The sequence below is a fragment of the Microtus oregoni genome, unplaced genomic scaffold (genome assembly GCF_018167655.1).
Source record: "Microtus oregoni isolate MIOR12 unplaced genomic scaffold, Mior012 000002F_ref0000024, whole genome shotgun sequence".
NCBI lineage: Eukaryota > Metazoa > Chordata > Mammalia > Rodentia > Cricetidae > Microtus > Microtus oregoni.
The window spans coordinates 30,304,014-30,312,103 of NW_024543061.1; the positions used below are offsets into that span (position 1 = coordinate 30,304,014).

At 46.9% G+C, this 8,090-nt stretch overlaps 1 long non-coding RNA gene across 1 annotated transcript; it reads left to right on the forward strand.

Moving 5' to 3' along the window:
* Positions 1-1,829: 1,829 nt before the first annotated feature.
* LOC121465849 lies at positions 1,830-4,512 on the forward strand. The gene is made up of 3 exons (XR_005976685.1): positions 1,830-1,958; positions 2,155-2,314; positions 3,894-4,512. It is a non-coding gene; the product is annotated as an uncharacterized LOC121465849 (long non-coding RNA).
* Positions 4,513-8,090: the final 3,578 nt, after the last annotated feature.

Consider the following 8,090-nt stretch of genomic DNA (forward strand, 5'->3'; position numbering starts at 1 on the left):
GCTAACTTTTTTTTTTTTTTTTGAAATAGGGTTTCACGTTGTTAACCAGGTTGGGCTCCCCTGCGATCAAGAGATCCTCCCACGTCCCCCCTCAGTGGCTGAGTGGCTAGGACCAGGAGCACAGGCCACCATTTATGAGACAGATCTTCATTTTGAGATGTCTGATCCATCTACCTCCCATTCAACACTTCCTGCCTTTCTGTGTTGTGAAGACCCCTACCCTGAGGTCACAAATAAACATCCTTCATGGCCGATTTGATCTTTCCCTTTAAAAGAAAACACATTTAGTTACACGTGTGTGTGATAGCACATGTGTGAAGGACAGAGGACAGTTTGTGGGAGTCAGTTCTCCCCTTACCACCATGTGGGTCCTAGATCAAACGCAGGTCTTTAGACTTGGTGACAAACACATTTACTTGCTGTGATGGTCAACTTTGATTGCCAACTTGACACACTCTGAGAAGAGAGCCCCAGTGAGGAGTCATCTAGACCAGGTTGATCTATGGGCCAGGGGGATTGATTGTCTTGATTGCCTTTGCTGACATAGGAAGACCCAACTGGAATGTGGGTGGGGCCGTATGGTTTGGATCCAAATCAAATGATGTGGAAGAGGCTGGAAAGATGGCTCAGAGGTTAAGAGCTCTGGCTGTTCTGCAGAGGACCTGGGTTTGGTTTCCAGCATCCACATGGTGGCTCACAACCATCTATAACTACAGTTCCAGGGGTCTGATACCCTCTTCTGGTCTCCTATGGCACTGCAAGCCTGTGGTGTACACACACACACACACACACACACACACACACACAAATACACACAAAATAAATGCATTAATTTAAAAAATTTTAAAGATATGGAAGAAGGAAATCTGTCTGCTTTTCCCCTGGCTTGACTTCCTCTCTCTCTCTCTCTCTCTCTCTCTCTCTCTCTCTCTCTCTCTCATTCATCTGCACTGTTGCTGCCACAGCTGATTCCTCTGCTGATATTAAAACTGGCTTCTTCAGGCTTCCAATGTAGATTGTCTTAGCTTACTCTCTCTCTGTTGCTGAGAGAGTAACAAAACACCATAATCAAACACGACCAAAAGGGTTATTTCATCTTACAGCTCATAGCCCGTCATAAAGGGAAGTCAGAGCAGAAAATCAAGTAAGGGGAGAACCTGGAGGCAGGAACTGAGGCACCGGCCGTGGAGGGGTGCTGCTACTGGCTTGCTCCTCATGGCTTACTCAGTTAACTTTCTTTTTTCTTTGAGACAAGGTCTCATCGTATAGCTCTGGCTGTCCTGGAACTCACTATGTAGACCAGGCTGGCCTCAAACTCACAGAGATCCGCTGCCTCTGCTTCCCGAGTGCTGGGATTAAAGGCATGAGCCACCATGCCATGTTCAGTCTATTTTCTTTTACCATTCGGGACCATCTGCCCAGGGGTGGTACCACCTCCAGCCTATGGGCCCTCCCGCATCAATCACTAATCAAGAAAATGCTGAACACATTTGCCCACAGGTCAGTCTGATGGAGGCATTTCCTCAATTGAGACTTCCTTTTCCCAGATGACCCTTAGCCTTTGTCAAATAGATAAAAAACAAAACAAAACAACAAGAAAAAAACTGAACAGCACATAGATCAAAACCCAGTACCCCCCCCCCCCCCCGCCAGGAGCCCTCCAGGCCTTTGGCACCAGATAGGGACTGCCAAGGTGCTTGACAGACTGAGCACCTACTGGGTTCTTGGTCTCTTCAGTATGAGACAGCCATTGTCAGTCCACTCTAATATTAAGATGTAAGGCGATCTAATAATCCCCTTTCCATATATATTCATCCTGCTGCTTTATTCTTTTAGGAAACCCTGACTAGTAAACTCACTGAAGTATCTCACTGGCCCCTTGATCTTTCATGGGCTTGGTCACTTCAGGAAATGGTCATGTACTCAGGCATGAAGTTCCCCTCGGTGCCAGGCCAAAGGTAAGGGCTTAGCTTTATTTTGCTCCATGTAATAAGCCTGTTTCCTTTGCCCTATTATACCTAAATCTATATACCTATATTTTCCTGTGCTGGTGATGGAACCCAGGGCTGGGCGGTGGGCAAGCATCCTAGCATGAATTCCCAGCCCAACTCTGGCCCTGTTTCCCCATCCTGTCTCTGGGCTTGTGTTGAGCAGATATGCATGGACAAGCATTCCTCACTGATGCACACAGTGTGTCTGACAGAGGAGGGAAAGGACTGAGGTTTGGACACACAGTGAAGACAGTCTCTTCTACCGTGTTGAACGTTAGTAAATGGCATACCCGGAATTCTTCTCATTGGTAGATATTTGGGGGGTAAGTTTCTTATTAACTCTTTCATTTCTTTTTATTTCTTATCAACTGTACAGGGAGTTAAGAGGTGTGTTACTTAGTTGGGTGGTGGTGGCGCATGCCTTTAATCCCAGCACTGAGGAGGCAGAGGCAGGTGGATCTCTGAGTTCGAGGCCAGCCTGGTCTACAAGAGCAAGTTCCAGGACAGGCTCCAAAAGCTATAGAGAAACCCTGTCTTGAAAAACAAAAACCAAAACCAAAGCCAAAAGAGGTGTGTTACTTGTGTACAGGAGATTTGGGATGAGACAGATGCATGCCCTGTAGGAGGCATCCAGGCCCAGGAACCTCCAGCCCTTTAGCTCCCTCAGAAGGTGACTTTCCCCGCTGGTTCCATCTACCACACATCAGTCTGCTGTAACTTTCACATAATCGAATCGTGAGATGTGAGGTTTCGCCACACTGTGGAGGTGATTCCTATTTGACTAGTTTTCTCTTGGTTGTGACAAGAAACTTGACAATTAGCCGGTGGGATGCTCAGTGGGTAAAGGCACATCACAAAGCCTGAAGATATCAATCAGTTCAGTCCTTAGAACCCATACGGTAGAGGGAGAGAACCCATTCCTTCCCGTTGTCCCCTGACCTCCATGGCACATGCACAAACACGTGCACACAATTAAATAAGTATAACAGAAAGAGATGGCTCAACCGTTAAGAGCACCGGTAGCACCTGGGTTTGATTCTTAACGCCCACATGGAGGCTCATTATCTCTGTAATTCTAAGCTTACCCATGCTGTATAGACACACATACAAACACCCACACACATAAAAGTAAGAAAAATTTAAAAACACCTGACAAAAGCAACTTAAGCAAGAGAGGGTTTCTTTGGCTCATTGTTTAGCCGTATGGGCCATGGTGGAAAGGAAACCATGGCGGTGGGAGCGTGAGTCAGCTGGCCACGTCGCAGCTGCAGCCAGGGAGCAGGAAGACACAAATGTTGGCCTTCAGCTGGCTTCCTCCATTTTTCCTTCTTATTCATTCTGAGACGCCAGCCTATTGGATGCTGTTGCTCTTCATCAGGTGGACCTTTTAATCCCCTCTGGATGTGTCCCCATATACTCACCTAGCGATCTGTCTCCTAGGCACCTCAGATTCCAGTCCCGTGGAAAATGGGGACTTCCTTTGTCAGCCCCCAAGCATTCTTCTCTGCCTCTTTATTCACAAGCAGTGTGACACAGGGACCTTTTTAACATTATTCTAGCTTCATACACACACCCGCCCTCAGTGGCTTCATCTCTTAGTTTCTGGAGCAATGTAACCTGTTATCTAGACCTTTTCCTGAGAATTTGGTTGAACTCACTCATAAAGTATCTGGGAAACAAGCCTTGGCCACTCTCTAAACTTCCTTTAATGGTTACTGATAATATTCAGGTTCCTGATTTATATCGCTGCAGTTTTACTTTTTGCTCGGAATGCATCTGTTCACCCGACTTTCCTGGCGATGGTAATAGCAGTTTAGTTTGAGTCCGTTCATCCATTTCCACACGTGCTTATTTTCCTCTTTATGCTCTGTCTTTACTGATGTGACTTTCCATCTCTTCCAGACCTCGGAGGATGCTTGAAGAGCCCTGTGCTCCTCCTGGACCTGACTCTGCCCTGTGAGGTGGACGTAGGTTTCTGCCCTGCTGACTCTGTGTTTGATTTGGGCAGACTCCCCCTGCTCTTTCACACATGGCTGGTCTTGTGAAAGTCTCATGTGAGCTCAGGGAAGACATTCCCGAGCCTGTTGGATGGACATTTTCATGAATATGAATACCGCAGAGGGTGCTTCTGCTTGCGGTGGGAGCTTCAGCTCTTGCAGCCGCTACAATCTTCAGCACGCCCTCTGAGTTCCCCATTTTCCTCCCCAGTTCCTCAGCTGCTGGCATCCCACAGCTCTGCTTGGGAACTTAGGCTCCCTATTAACAAGACGGATGCTCCATCCATTGTTTTGCAACTAAAATGACTCACTTTTGTCCCTTACAACAGATTCGCTTTGAATCTCATCTTTTCCCTTCTGATGTTGAAGTTGTTGGGTTTTACTTTTGTTCCTGATTTGCAAACACCTCGCCCTCCCCCGTTTATTTTGTTTTCATGTCTCTGGAACCCGGACTGCTAGATTCCTTTCTGTTTTGAACCTTTTGAAGATGGTCTGTCTTTTATTTAAACTGTCTCATTTATCTGTGTTATATTGGGGTCTATTTATTTGTAATAAATTTATTTGTTGTTGTGCATATGCATGCCATTTGTGGGGGTGTGGGTGCTGGTGACACATATGTGGTGGTCAGAGGACAGCTCAGTGGAGTCAGGTCTTCTCTTCCTTCTTACCTGGCTTTAACTGAGCTGGCAGCTTACAGTTCAGAGGTTCAGTTCGTTATCATCCTGGTGGGACATGGCAGTGTGCAGGCAGGCGTGCTGCTGGGGAAGTAGATGAGGCTCCTACATCTTGCAGACAACAGGAAGTGGTCTGAGACATATGCATGGTTCCTTGAGCATATACAAGACCTCAAAGCCTGCCTCCACAGTGACATGCTTCCTCCAACAAGATCAAACCTACTCCGCAAGGCCACACCTCCCAGGAGTACCACTCTCTTTGGAGGGTCATTTTCTTTCAAACCACCACACCAGGTATGGTGGCACACACATTTAACCCTAGCACTCAGGAGGCTGAGGCTGGTGGATCTCTGTAAGTTCCAGGCAAGCCTGGTCTACATAGTGGAATTCCAGGTTAGAAAGGACTACACAGAGGGAACCTGGAAAAAGAAAGAAAGAAAAATAGTTTTTACTATGTTTTTGACACTCGTTAGCCCATTTTTTCATCACTATAACAAGATACCAGATTCAGGCTAAACTTTATGAAGGAAAAAGCTTGAGTCTGCTTGTGGTATTTGGAAAGTCTCAAGATCGGACCCCTTGACTTGGACTCTGGAGACCACTGATGTCATCACGGCATGACATGTGTGGGAACTGGTGGTCACCTTACCGAATGTGAAACCAGAGAGGCTGGGGTCCACCTGCGCCCAGTGTTGAGGACTAGGATGCCAGTCCAGAGCTGGATCACCTGCCATGGTTACATGCTTGCCAATGCACATGGCTGTTCAGGGAGCATCGCTCAAGATTGCTTGTACTTCCACAGAAACATGCACTCGGTAGGGGAAAAGGCAGCACCAGGGAGCCTGGAGCTGCAGAGGGCAGAGGAGCTGAGAAGGCCTTGTTTCTGCTGCTTTGCACCCAGAGGCTGATGCTGGGCAGCTGATGCTGGGCCAGTCTCACCTGTCACCCACCTTTTTTGGTCTACTTGACTTACAGGGTAACACTTCTGCTAGGACACATGGAACTTAGTGTTTTCTGTGTTCTGGGCTCCATGCTGGCCTCAATCAGAGCCTCTCTGATGGGGAAAATGGTCCTCCCAAGGAGACCATGTGTAGGTACTATGGAGAGCAAAGCTGCAGCTATAGATGCCACTTGTGACTCCCACCATCTTCCAAATGTGTTTGTATGAGGGGTCCTGGTGAAAGCCCCCTCAAGCTTGGCCCCACACAACCACAGGGGCTAGGGTAATTGTTAGTATTTACTGATGGGTTGACAGGCCTGTGTGCTGGGGATGGGACCCAGGCTTTGAAGATGCCAGATGCATGCCTGGGCTCTGAGGTGCGACTACATATTTCGAAAACTGCTCATTTAAGGCTCCGGGTCTTGGGTGATACGTTACAGAGCATCTGGTGACCTGAGCCTCTGAAAAGCCGAGGTTTACACTAACTGTCATCTTCTACTATAGTCTCTGTTCCCTCAGCTGTGACTGCAGGAGACACGGGAGTGTTGGGACCAGCCTGTCCTCTAGCAACCTTCTTGGTCAAGAGTCTTGTTCTGCCTGGACTGGCTCAGTGGCTTCATTCCTACCTCTTAGAGGTGACTGACAGCAACCCCAAGAGAAAGGAGCTCGCTAAACAGCATTCTCCCAAATACTCACAGACTGACTGCTCCTCTCTTCAAATGGCCCTCTTCTTCTTCCCCCATGCAATACACATAACACATATACATGTACACACACATATATAAACACACATAACATTGTATAAACTGCACACATAGGTGAACATATGCATAGACACAATGTATGGATACATTCACATACACATTTACTTACACGTACAGACACATGCATCACACATGTACATACATACACACACAAACACACGCATAGAAAATATATGGGCACATGGGAACATGTATGCATACACATGTAAGGCATATATACACATGCCTCACATATGCATGCACATACACATATACACTCTAATATATAGATATAAATACTTAGACATGTGCACATACACATGTATGAACACAATGCATGCATGCCTGTGCACTACAGACACTCACACCCATATCAGAATGAGACCACCTTTTTATTTATCGATTGATTAAATAATTTATATTTCATATGCATTGGTGTTTTACCCGCATGTATGTCTGTGGGAGGGTGCCAGATCTTGGAGTTGACAGTTGAGCTGTTGTGAGGGTTCTGGGAATTGAACCCTTGTCTTCTAGAAGAACAGCTAGTGCTCCTAACTGCTGATCCATCGCTCTAGCCCCATGAGATCACCTTTTGGCTCACAGCTTCCAGCAGCTCCTCAGATCTATCAACCTCCCCTTCTGTGCTGTGGAACCTAGAGCAGGGTTTTGGGCATTGGGCCAGCAGACAGTATCACATCTTGTTTGCAGTGAATTACAGACTCCTCAGGGGGAGAACTAATCCTTGGTCCAAGAGTCCTCTATGTTTCTCTACTTGTTTTTGTCTGTGTTGGGTCGGACCTTTGTTGGGGATAGATCTCTTACTGCAGTACTTGTGTTTGCTCTGGGGCTGCATCCTGACTTGTGCTAGACTTTGTATCAAACACTGACAGTTTGTTACCATTTCCTCTTTCTGAAGAGTCTTCTAGCAGTCTGAAGACAGGGTATGATGTTCAGGGTATGATGTCAGGTCACCAGGCTGCCTCCATTCGGAGGGATGAGGGTCCTCTTTGTAGCCACACCCCTAGGCCATGGGGGCTGCATTCTAAGTCCTGGGCTGATGCCTAACACTGAGCATAGTTCTGTTCTCTGTGTGCAAAAGTGTGACATTGTGGTTGACAAACCAGGCAGGAGAAGATGAACAGAGGTTTCTCAGAATCAGGACAGTTACAGCCACACGCGAGTGTGAGTCTGCACTCCATGCTGGCACAACATACCTGAAGCAAACAATAAAAAGGAGGAAACCTTTGGTTTGGCTCACAGGTTCTACTCGGTACCCCATCTCTGTCCATAGCTCTGCCTGTAGTTCAACTGGATGTGCTTTGTGGAAGGAGCCTGAGGCAGAGAATGCTGTTCACTCATGGGAGCCAGGAAGCAACAAAAGAAAGGAGGGGCTGAGCCCCAATATCCCCTTTAAGGTCAGCCCTCATCTACCTCTCTTCCTTCCACTGGGCTCCAGCATTGCCAGAGGCTGGGGGAACACAGCCTTTGGAGAACTTTGAGAATCATATGGTTAACATTCTGTTTAAAAAATTGCCAGCGTCATGACTTTTAAGTTCAGGTGTCATTATTAAAGTAGAATAATGGCTACTTGAATACCAACAGTCTACCTGGACCCAGAGATAGCTAACGGGAGGGCAGTGTATACAGCAAGGACTTAGAGGGGTGATTCGTGTTCAGGCAGTGAGACATTTCATCCTGCTTCGTAGGATGGTGTCAATATAAAACTGATAAATTGTTTATTTATG